This window comes from Acanthopagrus latus, chromosome 6 (assembly GCF_904848185.1).
Source record: "Acanthopagrus latus isolate v.2019 chromosome 6, fAcaLat1.1, whole genome shotgun sequence".
NCBI lineage: Eukaryota > Metazoa > Chordata > Actinopteri > Spariformes > Sparidae > Acanthopagrus > Acanthopagrus latus.
In genome coordinates, this window is record NC_051044.1 from 21,753,090 (window position 1) to 21,770,372 (window position 17,283).

Below are 17,283 nucleotides of genomic sequence, written 5' to 3' on the forward strand. Positions count from 1 at the left end.
CTCTGTAGAGATCTGCTTCTACTTTAAAGTCTTTTTCTGTGACCAAAGAGCAGCCTCTAATCAGATTCAGTGTTGTAAAACAAGAAAAACATTTTCCTTAAAGTGTATGAAATCTGAACATCATGATTAGTTGCCTTGTATTTTTACTTCTGAAACATTATTTTGTCTCGCTTCATCTGTAGTCAGTCTCTCCTTGGTTCAGGGCTTTTTTATTCTGGCTTGTGTTTTGGCTAGATCGTGTCAAACTGACAATAACACCGAGTCGTGACTGCACAGCCAGTCCCATTTCAGTATCTGATATTGAAGACCCCAGCCATTATCAGCTACTCCGAATGAGCCTGATAACTAATCCTGGTGTGATCACATCAGCTCTTGTAAAAGAGAGGGTGTCCTTCAGAACGTGGTGGGTCCAACTGAACCACAGCAGTCCTCCTGGGGAAATAAACGGTTTGATATTTCTGCTCATGTCGCACACGCATTTGTCACTGGAAATAGTCTGCTGCTTTGCGTCACACCAGGCTGCAGTGCATGTAGCCTATAATATTTAATGACAGACTGCAACGACATCCTAAAATTAGGCTCTGTCATGCGCTGTCTGTGGGATGTTTGCCCCTAAAATGCTCTCATAAATCACTGCATTCTTACAAGTACTTTACACAGACACAAGCTTCTCTTAATGAAAGTCTGTTTGTGCGCCTGTGACACATATAAAAAGAAAAAAGAAAAGCTATGCCTTCATACAGTTAGTGAACAGTATCCAAGTCTTATTATGTAAGTGGAAAAGCGTTCCTGCTGATTCATGATATGACTTCCTGGAGTTTGACTGCCGTAGGAAGCATTTTCCTAATCTGATCTGTGTTTTTTTAATTGAAATGCTTTATCTCTCGAGATGTACCAGTTTGCCAATCTCCAGAAGCTAATTGATTCTTTCAAATAAATGGAAAGACAATAAGCAGTTTTGAAGACAATGAATCATTTGACAACGTAAGCTGCAGAAATATTCAAATCAAAACTGCAAAAAAGAAAAAAAAATCCACCGATGCAGCTTTTGCAGCCATTAACCTTTAAAACAATTTATCTTGAACATAAGTTAAGTTTGTTATACTTATTGATGAGTTACCTTTGTGTTGCAGGATTTCTTCCTCTGTGAGCCTGCTCTTCTCTGACCTCAACAAGAAACTCTCCAGCCCCCCCAATAAGGTACATTACAGTTTGTTTTTTTTCCCCAGCCCTCAGGACTGTGATATTCTGCCTTTATTTAATGCCTGCATGAGCATCTTATACCCTGTTGTGAACCGGACTGGAGAGCCAGTGCTAATGAGACAGTGGCCTGCTTGATGTTGTTGCTGGATGTATTGAAACCGCCAGGAGAATTAGCTAATAGGCTACAGAAAGACAGCACGCCTTGACCTTGTCTAGATTGAACTACGATGGATCCTCAAGGCGTTTAGACTGAGCATGGCTGTCAAACAGAGAAAAGTATGAAACTGTGGGAGGCAGGACTTGTCCTTTGTGCAGACTAATACATCTCCGGGGGATTCTTTTTGCCGGCCAAAAGCTGAATCTGAGCTGAAATGTCATTTTGTGTGATGTGAAATAGTTTGAATGTAACATGAGTACAGTAAGTGTGCGCGCGTTGTGTTGCAGCATGGATGGTAGGGCATGTTTTGTCATGCAGTCGCATGCACAACGTTGCCTGCAGAGCAGAGAGAGCTGATGGAACATAGCCGGGATGCTCAGCATCATGAGTGTCCTCTGTGGGCTTCCCTGTGGTACAGCACTGGACTCTTGATTTCACACTGGATTACTTTCACTCTGAGCACAAACCTCTTCTGCAATGCTATCCATGGGAGCAAAGTGATGCAGAGAAGCACTGCAAAGGGCTTCTTTACATACAGTACAGCCACTTGTGATTTCGAACAGACCCATACAATAGTCCTTCAGCGTCTTTCTTTTTACAGAGACTATGATGGCTGCCGCACTTAAAAAGGAAGTTACATTTCATTTAAAGGATACATATTATTCTCTATTTTAAGGTTTATGGTTTCTTTATGGCATTAATACTACAATAGGTTAATGATAAAATAAATGTATCCATTTTATGATACCCCTTCTGTGTGAAACGCTCTGTATCAGCTCCCGTCTCTTTAAGGCCCCCCTCCCAAATACCCAGTCTGCTCTGATTGGTCAGCTCACACTTGCCTGAACCAACACCGCTAACAGCAACAGAGCAGCTGTGCTAAATCAGTTCTCAGGTGCCAAGATAGTTGCTAGGCATGAATTATGCAACTGTGTGACATATGTGATGTAGTGTGATGTCACAAGGTCACGAAATTAAACACAGTAAAACACCTCGTCAGTCGTCTCTGCTGATGAGGTGTTTCAGGAGCGATGTTTTCTGTGGGAAAGAGGAGCCTCTGATGGTGCAGACTTGACATTTTTAACTGTGGAGGTCTTTTATATGCATAAGAACCTATATAACAGAAAAATAAAAGAAAGATAAAAGATCTCCTTTAAATGTCTAATGTGTCATTTTTGGGATAAAGTAAACAAGTCTTTTACTTGTTGGAAGTAACTATTAGTGTGTGCCTTGTTGTCAAATTTGCGACACTGCTAGTCCTTCCTTGATTTTTCTACTCAAAGAAACAAATCAATATCCTGTTCTGCAGCTGTTTGTGATTATTCGCTCCACTGAGCTGCTTGACGTACACAAAACAGTGTATCATTCAACAGGGGAAAAAAGGGTGAAAAGTTTAAAAGCCTTACTTTATTTTATTTGTTGATTTTTTTTATTTATTTTTTTTACATCTTTTGCCTTTAATAGATTTTTGAGTAAATGGTGACCTCTGAAAATATTGACTGGATCAATATCACCTAAAATAAAACTACCCTGCAGGTAGGAATCATACATGGACAAGCATCTGAGAGCAAAGCCCCTGTCAGAATAGAAAATCACCTGTTCACCGTGTTCATTTACTTCTTGGGAGCAGTGGTTAATGGATACCTCATGTTGTCATGGCGGGCAGAAATAGAAACCTCAACACTCAAAACCATCACAAAGAGACACTCTCTGACACCTTTTCATGATCCCCTAGCCTAATAAAATGTCTCACCAGTAGTCTATTCAAGATGGAATTATTTGACTTTGGTCAAATCTGCCACGGCGTAGCTTACAAACGCATGTTGTCGGGGATATTTGCGTAACACAGCATCTCTCATTTACATATTAGGACACTTTAAGCGTCACCGTGTAGCACTCTCAGAGGATTTCACTTAATTGATTGCCCAGATGTTCTACTGTCCTGCGAACTGCTGTTAATGTTGTGTGTACAGTGTGTACATGTATGTTCGCAAACAAGTGGCCTCAAGAGGCGCCATCATAAATCATATTCCATTTAAGTGTTAATTAGTCATTATAAACCAATGCGTATTGTCTGAGATTAGAAGCTGGTACTGAAGAATGGGGCTGAGTCGCATTGACGACATTTGAATTCGCTGTTTAATGTTAATTGTAGCGGGGCACATGCATAAAACATTCAATTTGAAATTCAAATGATTATTGTCAGAAAAACATACAAGCTAATTATGCGGTTTCTGTCTGTCTCGGATGAAGTGTATGTATTTATATACCGTTGTTTATGTAAAGCGTTTCCAGTGTGCGAGACAGAAAGGGCAGTGTGGTTGTAATTAAGAAGAGAAGCTGCTGCTATATCCTCAATGCATAAGAGCATGAGATATGTGTGCTTTAATCCATGGCGAGGTTACATTTTTCTTATTTACCTTTACCTACGTACCTAAAGCACCGACTACCGGTCGCATCCACCTTCCTGACACGTTGTCATTACAGCACATTTGGTTAATTTCCTCACAGCTTGAAGAGTGCTCATTACCGAATGCCTGCAATCCCCAAAGCTCTGATTTCATTGCCTCCGTTCAGCCCAAAATCGTTTTGCCCTTTTCTCTCCTGAGAGCCATAGCGTTGCATTATACCCATGATGGATTGTAGACGTTATTTTGTTTTGCTTTCAAACATCAAGGGAGACTGCTCTAATTTATCTTCGGCACAGGACAAAAAACAACTGATCCGGATTGTTGTTGATCACCGCAGTCATTGTTCAGTGGTGTTTGAGAGCCGGGCTATTGCTGTGATCTTGATCAGTAATATTGGCAGTGAAATCATAAACGAGGAGCAGAATATCCTGTTGTTCATTATTCCCAGAGCTGTCTTCAAACTGCTTGTTTTGTCTGACCAAGAGTCCAAAACAAAACCAAAGATATCCAGTGATATTTAAAAGGCACAAAGCAGTTTTGGTCAATTATAGAAGTCCTTGCTAACGCCAACAGATTCATCATCCCAGCGCTGTAGTGTAGTGCTGAAAAGACGAATGATGAATGTAATGTATAATGTACATGAGCCGCTGGGAACTGCCTGAGAGAAATGGGTGGGATGGGAGGACATTTATCGTTGATCACAATAAAAGAAGTCAAATCAAATAACTTGACCAATTTCCTTTATTGGGATAATCATGAATAACCTCCCAGGAGTGATTTGAAAATGTGTCTAGCCTGATGACGTACAGTCCTATTTTGATTCCCAGATTAGTTAGATACAAGCGGAGGCCGCATCTTTCCAGCCATCCTAAAATCCTGTCAGCATGCCTGAAGGCTCAGCTTACCTATCATATCCCCCTCCCACAAAAAAGTTTGAACCAGTTGTCTGGAAATACCGTGGATACCAAACTAAAGACGGACAGGGATATGATGCGCCCACCATTTATTTGTCCTTGATTCCAGCATAATGCAGTAGTTCCACAGAGCCCCTTGAACAAAATGTAAGATGAAGTGATTTCAGTTTTCTTTTAGAGCTTTAAGCATATTCTAATTTGTTATCGCAGTTATATTGTGAATTGCAATTATTTTGCCCAGGATAATCCACACATGAAGTGTTCCTATCCTCCTATAATATATATACTATAGTATAGAAACAAGAATACGTTCAACTTGAGATTCTCGGCCAGATTTCCCCTCTTGTTCCATATTTTGCGTTGATTGTACTGTATTTTGTGACTGAGAGTGACATGAGTGTCACAGCTGTATGCAGCAGGCGAGGCTCAAGGCTGAACTTCCGGGGATTTCTTCCTCTCATGAGAACATTTTGTTCCATTAATTTGCATAGAGGCACTGGATTGACTTTAATGAAGTTGCAGCCAACTCGTCATGCGTGGAGCTTTTATAAAACTCCTTTATAGACTGTGCAAACTACTGTGGCCACAAAAACAAAAGTGCTGACGCTATACCGCCAGAAACGTATATTGCAATGCTTCATTTGTTGTAGTAATTACTGGGCAACATCCTGGAGCAGTGAGTCATTACATGCTGACGGACTATTGTATGGGTCGTTCCCTCGCTTCATTTGTTGGACTTTAGAATTAGTGTTTGATCGGTGCAACTATAAACTGCTGGCATCAGTGCAGCTGGTCTGTCGAAGCGTTGGCGCTCTTAGTGGTCATGGTACAGATCGCTGACCCTCACCTTTTCAGGACACTGGTACTTAAGCTGGGACTGATCCGGTTTTCTGACTAAACAACCCAAAGCACCGTTTTGTATCAATGCTGCGTCAGAACAACAGTGTTGTGTTACCATATTAACGTACTACAGTTTTTAGGCTTATTCCCTGTCATTCTGTTCACATGCCATCGTCTCTCTCTCTCGCCCCTGTGTGTGTGTTTATGTGTGTGCATGTTTGTTTGTGTGTGTGTGTGTGTGTGTGTGTGTGTGTGCTGTGTCCGGTTTGTGTAGGCATTGCATTAACATGGTTTAATCCTCTGGATGGCTTATTGGAGCCAAATCCCTCCCAAAGCTTTTAAAGCTCCTGCCTTTTCATTTCTCTCTCTCTTTCTCTCTCTCTCTGTCACTCTCTCTCTCGCTCACCCTCTCTCCTTATACCTACAGTGTCCTTCCTTCCTTCCTTCCTTCCTTCCTTCCTTCCTACTGTACCTTCTATTTTCAAATCTTCTCTTAGTGTCACTTGATACTTAAACGGATTGTCCTCCCACAAAAGCACGGCCATATAGGTCATCTGTGGAAGCAGCTTATTATGACCCATATTTATGTTTACTTATTATAATGATGGAGGAAGAATCACATGACGTAGTTTAAATGGCAACAAAGTCCATGTAGGGAGAAAGTCAGGGTAGGTGGGAAGGTCAAACAGAGACAGGACTTTTACCTGGGAGACTGCTGTTTGTGTCCCGTGTAAAAACCAAGAGTAAACTTTGACCTGACTTCTTTCTACTGAACTGAAGCAGTTTTGTTGTCTAAACCTAACCAAACTGCAACTGTTTCACAATGTTAACCACATTTGTGTCATGTAACTCCTGTTGTTGGTACCCTTCTATGGCCATATATGTCAATCAACCTCACAGATGAGGTGATTTGACATGTATGACCATTAATCTATAAGGTTGTGTTGTTGTACGTTCATATGTGATGCTTGTTCTATTGGGTAATTTTACATGAAGGCCACTCCCAAAATGGCACTCTTTGTAATATTGTCAATTTTGTCATTTGATTCTAGACGTGGAGTGCAAATTGATTTTAAATGCAGTGCTAAATATTCCACACACAGCAATTACATCCACTAACTAAGACTTAACCGCTTGACTGCATGTAACTCATCATCCAGGGTAACTTCAGATTTGCTGCTCCAATATCAACGAGAAATCAGAACAAAAAATACAGTTCAAAGCAGAATTTTGAACTTTTCTTTTCTGGCTCTGGAGTTCAAACGATCAGAACTTGTCCAAAGAACATCAAGCCGTCGCTCCGATTTCAGAGTGGCAGTTGTATTCCTTTTGGAGGCGGATGAATTATACATTATACTGTATGTGTAATCCATTATGATGGTCATGATAGTGTATATTTCACAGTATATTTCAAAGCTGTGAATGTATTACTAATCAGAATGTACACACACCCTCATTATTGCACCAAGCAATAATGAAAGATTTATTAACTGAACCAAGCCTCAGTCGTACGTTGTGTGCTGAGCTTTGATTCGGGCAAACTTTGTGCTCAGGTTCGGTGAATAGCATCATGGTTGGATTTCAATCCGGTCTGATCAATGGAAACAATAAAGTGAGGGTGTCAGGGTGACACTCAATGTCAAGGAATGTCTGCTGGACATCATGCCTCCTCTCCATCTCCCCCTTCTTCTCCCTCTTCCACAGTCCGTCACTCTGTTCTCACTTTGAACATTTTTTAAGGATCAACTGCCCTCTGCTGAAACTGCTCTTCCACACTTGCAAGCAAAGCCTCTCTCTGTCTAACGTGATTGAGAACAGCTGCGGAAATTTGCTTGGTGACTATCCCTGATTACCCCGTCTCCCACCAGCAACAATTGTATGCCTGTGTGAGGAAATGTTTACCCATAAAACCCACCAGAGCTCTGACATCTTTCTCTCTCTCACACACACGAAAAAGGGATTGGAGGAAGAAATAGAAAAACATTCAACAGTGCACAAGACTAAATTCTGCTCATCTAACAGAGAAAATTAAATTCTGTTCTGTTCCCCTTTTCTTTATTAGCTTTTTTTTTAGAAACGTCTGGCTCAGTTGAAAGTGTTTCTTGGTGAAAATTAATGCTGGAGATAAATGTGCCCATTATTAAAATGTGGGTTCTATTTTAATAACCTCACAACCAATTACTCTGGGTCTTCAATATCCACTGTCACACCATGTAACCTAATTAATGTGACAGAGACAGATGTTTTAATTTCTCACATATGATCTCATTCCAGATAATATTTGAAGAGAGAAAGTATGTTGTTACATTACTGGAAGGTTATTGAGAAAAAGGCCTTAAGGTCCAGAGTTTCACTCGGAAGCTGGGACCTATTATGTCCCAAGTGCATTGTTCATGACCGGTTTTCATTAATTCAAAAATAATTGCGTTCTGCAGCTACTGAGAAATGCAATCTATCATCAACTGTATGCTGTAACAAAAAACAAAAAACAAAAAAAACGTTCTTGTCACCGTGTTAATGTTTTCATGCATTCCAGGTGCAGTGTCAGTATCCCCTTAATTAAACCGGCACGCTGGTATTGTAACCTCCTCGTTTTGTGGTGAAATAATCTCAAGAGCCCTGAAGAAGTTCTCATGTGAAGGTCATTTTTCCACTAGAGTAATCTATTTATAAGCTCGGCCTTAACTGCCACAGTTAGTGACTTTTATGGATCTTCCCACAATATGGCTACCTGTTATTTTTAGCCCCGTCGAGCTGTGCAGTCATGGAAGACAAGTTGTATTTCGCATTGAAGTTCAAGCTATCGCATGTCACCATCAACCATTAAAGCCGCCTTCTCGTACGTACGGTACATGCATTTTTTTCCCTGACTGATGACCTGCACCAGATGCACCTCATCGCGTTGAAGGTTGTCGGTAACTTCGGTCCTTTCTGTGTTTTTTTTCTTTCTTTTTTTTTTTGCCACCCACACATACGTTTCTACTGTTGTCTTGACACCTGATTTACCCCCAGCATGCATAATTCAACAGGGAGCAGTATTATTGCCGCCTGTAACGACAGCAAGTTGTAAAGGAAAGCTCTGCGACTTAACATCTGAGAGCGAGTGACAGCAGAAGCCACATCCTGTCATTTACGCTGACTTCTTCCCCTCTGTGAATTTCTCTTCATGACGTCTCACTCCCGCAAATACATCTCCCTTTCTCTCCCCGCCCATCTTTACTCAGCGCAATAAATGCTTGCCCCTCTCTTCCTTAGCTGTGTATGCACTGACTGCCCCCCCCTCCGATCCCGAATCGGTGAGGCCATCTGGTCTTCTGTCCTCTGCCTCATGTCTGTCTGCAGTATCTTTGCTCCCTGAATCCATTTGACAAGATTAATAGAGTGAACTTCAGACAGATATAAGCTGCTCATTTTGATAGGGATCGTTGAGAGGAGATAAGTTCAATGCTGGCTCGGAGCAGATGAGCGGGATTTTTCCCTTTTTTTTTCCCCCTGTTTCATCTATGATGGCTCACCTGGCCAATAAGGATTAGGGTAAAAAAAATAAATAAATAAAAACAATTATTTAACCTATTTAATGTGAGAGATTAAGATTAAAACTAATCACCCTGATGTGACGTCAGGCTGACATGTAGGCGTGGGGCATAAAATGTGACCCCCTTTATCTTCCAGTGTCAGACTAGGTCACAAACACATTGAAACCACCCAGCTGGCAGGATAAACATCTCTACCCTGAGATGAAGTCAGCTTAACAGGCTGCCAGGTGGAATCCCGCTGGTTTGTGATCAGCTGTGGTTTGTGTGCTTACAAATGTTAATCAGAGCCTTCTGAGTTTCCTATGTTTGTTACTTCCTCCATGGAAGTTTGTTGGTTGGTTTGTCAGCAGGATTATACAAAAATGACTAGAGAAAAGAGATAATAGACACCAAGAGTCAGTCATGATAAGGACCTCCATCTGCATTATTTAGATGTAATCCGAGGTTGGTTTTAATTGTTCTCGTTTCAGCAAACAAACTGATTAGCGGTTGGGATGTAATGCTGCAAACATGCCTTTGCTAGTCCACAAATGTACAAGTTCAGGTCGACATTCTTGTTGGTTTGCGACAGCTCAAGATGAGGCAACATCTACCTGCAACACATCAATTCGGATATACTGTACGTATGTAAACGTTGACCAATAAGGAGCACTTCAACCAAAGCCTATATTTGTTTTTCCTTGTTTAATTGAAAGTGTAAAGTGCGTTGAAGAACGTTTCTTCCTATTTCTGTCCTTTTCCATCCTAGTTCTGACTTTTAAAAGAGCTCAGACTAACTTCTGTGTTGCATTGGACATTACTTTTCGTAGTGGGGACTCCATTTCAACTCATGTTGCATTGTCCGATGACCAAAGTTGGGTAACACTGCTCTAGTCCAGGTGTTAGCCTGTGTTGCACGTCATCCTCTCCCCGTGCTCCAGTTCTCTACAATAAAGCATACATCGTTACAGAAAGTTTTATTATAGTACACTCCTCTTGGAATGTGAAGATTTGACATTCAAACACTTCTCATTCATGACATAATACAAACCCAGGTAAACTACACGTAACAGCAATGCGGTGATTCATGCATGATGTTAACATTTAATAGTTTGTGTGTGTGTGTGTGTGTGTGTGTGTGTGTGTGTTTACTTGCCCAATTATAGTTTCTACCCCTGCAGACACATTTTCTTCTTCTTTCATTTTCTTCCACACGTCTCATAACCGCTTCCCAGCCTCCCCTTGCCTTTTTCTTTTTCCAGCAAACCAATTTATCTTGCGTGCTAATTAACAACGTTGGCCTCAATTAAAGCACTAATTGGACCATATGGACAGTAGGGGTGGGAATCTCTTGGCACCTCACGATTCGGAGGTCAACGATTTGATTCTAAATCGATTATCGATGCATCTCGATGCAACAATTTTTTTGTGTACATTTCCATTCATAATTTCAAAGAATATTGATAATAATAATTGAATCTGAGTTTGCTACTCAGAGTTTGCTAATCACTTCCTACTTTTGTGGTGATCATAAAAAAAAAATCAACAGATTAAAACCTTCTTTCATTTTTTGGACTGCTGGATAAATCTGGACAGTCTTCGCCTACTTTAAAATTGGTCACACTCTATTTATGATTAAATTCACGCTGTGTTTTAAGTACTTTCATTAATGTTTGTTGTTTTGCACCTGCAGACCACAGCATATTCCCCTTATTTGGAAATTTACTTGGCAGCGTTTTATTTGGTCGAACACTAACAGAAACAGCCTGTGTTAGTAACTGAATAAGTAATATTATCGCTCCTTTTGCATTGGGTAGTCTCCAAAAACTCCTGAATCTGAGCTAAATTCAAAAAGTATTCACTGAAGACAGGTTAAATGTTAGTGCACTAAATGTGTGGTCTGTTAAAACTAAAACAACAACCTATAAGAGGCTTACATTTACTGAACCTTCACTCAGCGTCCATTCTTGTTTTCCATGGTTGTAAAATGTTTATCCACAGAGGGTTGTAGGTGATCATGAATTTATCCATTGCCACAGTCTGAGCTCAGCATAACAGGCGCCATTATTAGTAGGCTACAACTGAGAAACGGTTGGCTTTCAAACACTTATAAACCATTAAATTGACCAAGCATGATATCTGTCAAGCTGGAGTAGAATGGAACAATCAGCGTGCCTTAACAATGGTTACAAGTGCCACAGCTTTTTTTTTTTAATATATTGATGGAAAATGGGACCCATTTCAAACACCATTTTTAAATAAAGTTCATGAATTATTTTTCTCATCCTTTTGTTGTAACAGTGCTGAAGGACACTGATCCATCCCAATAATTGTTTTAAATTTCTTTGTTCATGTTACTATGTCCTTGTCATTGTTTTCCAGTGGACTGTGCAGTGCGATATGAAGGATCTCAGCAGCACTGATTTCTCTCTGTAAGCGTGTGCTGTACATTCCACAAGAATATGCATGAGCCATTTTACTGTTGTTAGGTAGGTAGAGAGCTAGAATGATGAAAACACTACTGTGGCCTTAAGGCCGTGAAGGCTTTTCTATGGTATTTCCAGTTCATTAATATGTTAATGTTCTGGAGTTCCAGTTGCTTCCATGCATGGCGTACAGTGATGTATGGGGCTGTGTTTCCACTTTGCTTAAAACTGCACCATTGCTGTTGACAAGGACATCGATGGCAAGAAATAAATGAATGGGTAATATGATATTCAACAGTTCATGTGGATCTATGAATATCATTTCACATTCTCTCCTGTTTTGGTGCTATATTACTGGACCCTCAGCTTGGTCTTAACAACAACAGAGCTTCGGGAAACATTTTACAGAAAAGGTGTAACAGCAGCCGGTGGTCACCCCCACCACCACCGCCACCTTTCAGGGAGGCTGGTTTTTACAGGCTTTTCTTCTTTTTAACGAGCAGACAGGGACTGTGTAGGTAATGGGCTTTGTTCTGTGTCAGTAATTGAGAGGTGGAGAATAAAGTACGCTATATAAACGCTCTGGTCCTGAAGAATAGGATACAGGGGCTTATCAGTGATTAGCATTCGGATGTGGCAGGTTCCAGATGTTAGCAGGTGTTGCGCTCATTAGCACTCCCAGGAGGAAGTGAGATTAAGAAATAGCTGTTAAGGGCTGTTGCCTGAAGGTTAAAGAAGGTTATGGAGGTACGCTGATACAGTAACTGGACTGTATCCCCCCCCAAACAGCTGGAGTCTAAATGTGCTTGACATAGTTGACAAACCAGCTATGGTTGCCGCAGTGATGAATTTTCCCACCAGTATATAAATTTGGGAAAACAAAGTGTTACCAGTCACACATGGCTTCTTAAGATCACTCGCTGTCCGTAGAGCGCTATCTTAACTAACTGCTAATGCAAACCGGTGAAACACAACTGTTATTATGATGTAGGGCAGTCACAGGAATCACAATCTGGTGAGTTTTGCACTTAACACTATTGTTCTTCAAAAATGCATTTGTTGACACTGGATTGGTTTTACAAATGTAAGGGGGGAAGTTTTATTGAGTCCGTTGGAGTGAAGGACCAAGGAGCTGTTAGATGAAGAGCTGCAGGCGACAGGATGAACACCTCCAACTTCTCAGTGAGGTGAGGTAACCAACTATCTTTCCCTCATTAATGCAATGAGGTTCTCTGTTTTGCTCAGTTCTCTTACCAGAACTATATACCTGCAGGAAGAGATGGTGGTTTGGGTTAAAATAAGTGTACAAGTTTGAATGTAGTGTGAGTTAAATAAGAAACTTGACACAAGTGATAATCCACTTTGACTTTGTCACCCTACATGAAGACCAGTCTCATGGACCTGTGTGTGTTTGACCCCCTCATGCTGTCGCCTCCTCCTGACGTCAACGTTCCTGTTCTTTTTACTTGTCCACCTCTTTATTTACTTTGTAGAATGGTATGTTCTTTGTACGCCATTTGGTGATAACAAGGCTGGTTGGTAACATTATATCTTATGAAGTTCAATCGACTAGACTATGTTAATTCATTCACAATTCTCTCTCTCGCTCTCTCTCTCCACTTCTTAATCAGTTGAACCAACCAGATTAAACCAACCAATCATGTCGTTGCCTTCAAACTAAATTTGCTTCCCTCCTCCTCCTTGTTTCAGTAAATAATCGTTGCAACCCTGCTCCACCCTGTTCACCTCTAGTTCATCATATCCACTGCTGAGGTTAAGCTCACCAGAGTTTCCCCCATCACATTGAGATCTTCGACCATTTATCTTCATCCAGTTACCACCAGCAGTGTCTAGATGCTATGAGGGGGCTTTCTCGTACCAATCAAGGCTTTACCTTCCCTCTTGAAATATAAAGGTGGGGCTTAACTAGGGGGTCGAATTTTCAGAGACTCATTCATTCAGAACACAGTCTCTCCCGAGTGAAATATGGCTCTCGTCATTTTTTATCAACCAATGTGCTTTTATCCACTATGGGGTGACTGTCAACTCTGTTATATTTTAGTCTGACAACTGTGGGAGGGAACTATAACTGTAGTCACACCACACAGAAAAATACTTGATACCAGAAACATCTTGCTGTGTCGACAGTGTTACTAAAACTAAATCTGAATTTTCTGACAGCCATCTTTGTTGAAAGCCTCCTCTATGCTCCCAAACATATCAATACTTTAAAAACTAAAGGCAGTACATTCATGTCAGCGCTCAGCTGATGCTCCAAAAGTCTCCACTATGCTAAAATTGCACCTTTGTGTCGGGACCCTGTCAGTAGCCTTTCAACTCATTAGAAACCAAACATCAAAGGTTTAAACTGTGTACTTCTAATACAACAGCATGTTAACATCCTCACCATGTATTTCATGCATCCCCACCAGTGTCAGACAATGCATGGCTGTGACAGTATTTCTTCCTTTCAGGATGAGCAAAGAAGAAGCTCCCGGTCTGAGGATATGACTAACTGCACAAAGCAATCTTTTTAAGACGCCGTGCACAATTAATCCTCCAGAAGGAATAAAGGATTTAGATTAAGCCCCCACAGCTGCCTTGCAATGCTAACTTTAGCATTATGCACATCCACTTCTGCTATGCTTTTTTTTTTCCAATGAATGAGGATATGGATTGTACCATAACTTACCAATCAGAGTGCTAATGCATTGCTTTGCACCAGATTGAACTGCATTAACATTGAACACACAGAGGTGGAACTCATCTGCAAATATAATCAGCAAGCGCATTTTGCCAAGAGGCTGACTCTGAGTGTATTCCTGTGTCTGCTCTGAGGCTGTGGTTTGCAATAAGGCTAACGCACTAACATGGTAAATGGACCCCAGGGGGGGTGGGAGGAGATGAGATTAAGGCCACGTCGAATGGCCACAACTCGGGCTTTGGCATCATCACCGCGTCACTACAGGATGTCCACATGTCAACCCATGTGCAAAGCTTTATTAAAACACTCCCATCCAGACCATTCTGCTAAAAGCTCCGGCCCCGTCACAGAGACACACACACATCTAATCATGTTGCCAGCAGCACCAAGCTAAGGTCACTGGGTCACTTTCCATTTTTAAAAGTCACCTGCTTCTCTTTCTATATCCAACAATCTGACCCTAGTGATGTCTCATCAGCCACACAGCCTCAAGTTTTCTCCGTCTTTCTACCTCTGCTGTACTTCCCCATGGAACTCTTTCCTCCCTTTGTGATTTTCCTCAGTTGCAGCATCACGTCGCCCCCTCTGAGCGAGCTACAGTAGCCATTGTGGACCCATTAACATGGCGCGGTTGAGCCTTTCTGGAACTGTGACGCGTGACTGTGTCTGGCTTAGGATTTTAAAACCACCTGCTGTCTGTTCCGAATGTGGGCTAGATGGTTGGATGGATGGATGGATGGATGGAAACGGTAATGACAGTGATGAATGTTGGGAGATGTCGATGTGCACAGCGACTTTTGTTTGTTTGTTTTCTCTCTCTCTCTCTCTCTCTCGCTCTCTCTTTTTTTTTTCTCTGAGCCACAGTTGACCATGACCTCCAGTGGCCTGATGCAAGGGAGTAGAGCACATCTGGTGTTTGAATGTGTGTGTGTGTGTGTGTGTGTGTGTGTGTGTGTGTGTGTTTTCTTCCGTGTGCGTGTGGATAGTGTGTAAGTTGAGCATCCCATCTGGCCAGGCAAAAAAACAGAACTGCAGCCCGGAGCGTGCCGTGGAAGGGGGCTGTCGCACACTTCTGTGACGATGCCCACATCTGTTTCTCTTCCTTACATACGTAGGAAAGTAAATAACAACATAAGTAAGCCACGAAAAAAATCAGGGAAAGCAGAAACTATACGTAATACAAAGCCCCCCTTCTGCGCTGAACCTCTCTGCTGGAGCTTAGCATGCACTCGCACAGCACTTATAGCTTCTGACATACATATCTTCTACTGTTGAATGCACCATAATGGCCTGAGGCAGGTGTCCGACCCTGTGGAAAAAAAGAGCAGCAAAAATAGCATTCACACAAACACAAACACATGCATATATGCTCTCCAACTATCTCTCGCTTAGAGTGTGGCCAAGTGAACCTTAGTTCAACATATTGCTTTTAGTATATTAAACTATAATCTTGAAGGGTATATTTCATTAGAAAAAGCCAATGCATATTTTTTTGCTCAGGGATTTAAGCTTATGTTTGGGGAATATTCATCATTGTTATCTGACTTAATGTGCTATCAACAGAGTTCCAATGACAGAGACGTCACAGATGTACGAATGTTAAGGTTTAGACAGTAATCAATATTAATGTCTGTTTCGTAGCTGGGCGAGCGTAACCAGGCACATCAAGAACGTTCTTCACAAAGTTGATGCGTTGGCATGCGTGTTTTGCAATCCACTTTGAATCTAAGTCACAAGAGCAAAATTGTAAATGGATCAACAGATGGATCTGCTGCAGTGAATGTTAGCATGTCCTGCTAACTAGCTTGTTACCCACAGCTGTTACTTAACCAAGTGTCACTTCCAGGGCCAGTGATATTTATTCTGTGGGGTCATGCATACAAGCCATGTTAACATCCAGCACATTCACTGATGATAGTCATCCTCTTAATATCTGTCCTGTCCTTAAAATAAGTCTGATTTTGATTTTCCTCATCATACTGATTTTGGACTTATACACTTTACACTGCAATACAAGGGCTGTTTCTTTATTTCTACGTACACATTGATTAAAAAATGAGATGGGGCATGAGTTGAAGCGTGATGTCATGTGAGCATCAAGTGCATATTCAACAACGCTTACTTCTTTGCTCCAGAAATCTACTGGAGACAGAGTGATCCATCAAACCATGAAGCTATTTGGTAAATTTGCTCTTAGCGACAGATGATAGAAATCTACCAGCTGTTAGCAACAGTTGGCATTCCAACCGGCAAAATTGATGGCCCCTGGCTAGAAATGAGAAAATAAGAAATGATAAATGAATTTTGAGCAATAAATAAGCTGTTACTATCTTTGGTAAAACAGCACATGCAACAGCAGCCTAACTCATGGGCTCGGTGCCTCACTAATGGTGACTTGCTTTCTTTTTCAAGACAGCGCCAATATGGACTTTAGCCTTTATTAAAAAAAACAATGGGATCTGAGAGGCCTACGTTGACGAATGTGACTGTCTTCACAGCTTGACTTCATTAAGGCTCGCAGAGATCAAAAGGGGCTGAATTAGCATTAAAGTGTGACAGCTGGTGACAAAAGCAAGGCATTGAATTACTTTCAAACCTCAATTCCTCAGAAGAAAACAATATAATTCAATCAGTGAATTAAATTGGATTAAAGTGAATTCAAGTCATATGTGAGTCAAAGCTACGTGAGTCATGTCTGTTTAGACTGAGCGCCCCATGGTCCTGTTCATTTCATGTGTGTGATGTAACTAAATACTTGGTGGTGGTGGTGTGAATGTGATGTGAATGTTTAAATCAAACCTCGGCTTTGACTGAACTCGGCATCCACTGATCCTCAACAACAGTGAAGTCCAAATATAACAGTGTGAACAAAGAGAAGAGCTGACATGTTCAAACAGACTCCGTGCTATTTTCAGTCCACTGTCAAAGTTATTTAGGGATGAGCGCTCACTCAGACATTGTTTTGAGTTGCTGTTAATCTTTGGATTTCATTCAGCGACACCCATTAACGATGAACACGGACCTTATCAGCGTGGGTGCCAGGATGAGACAGTTCCCCTGCATCCTACAGTCATTACCCCTCCCCAGAGACACACTGTGTACTTGGCGCAGGA

At 41.3% G+C, this 17,283-nt stretch overlaps 1 protein-coding gene across 1 annotated transcript in view; it reads left to right on the forward strand.

Annotated features, from left to right (window-relative positions):
• The window catches only part of dlgap4b (discs, large (Drosophila) homolog-associated protein 4b), a 105,698-nt gene that overhangs the window by 30,659 nt on the left and 57,756 nt on the right, over positions 1-17,283 (forward strand). The window contains exon 2 of the mRNA XM_037101713.1: positions 1,134-1,200. The gene's annotated coding sequence lies outside the window, so the exon portion shown is untranslated. The remainder of the gene's footprint in view (positions 1-1,133; positions 1,201-17,283) is intronic.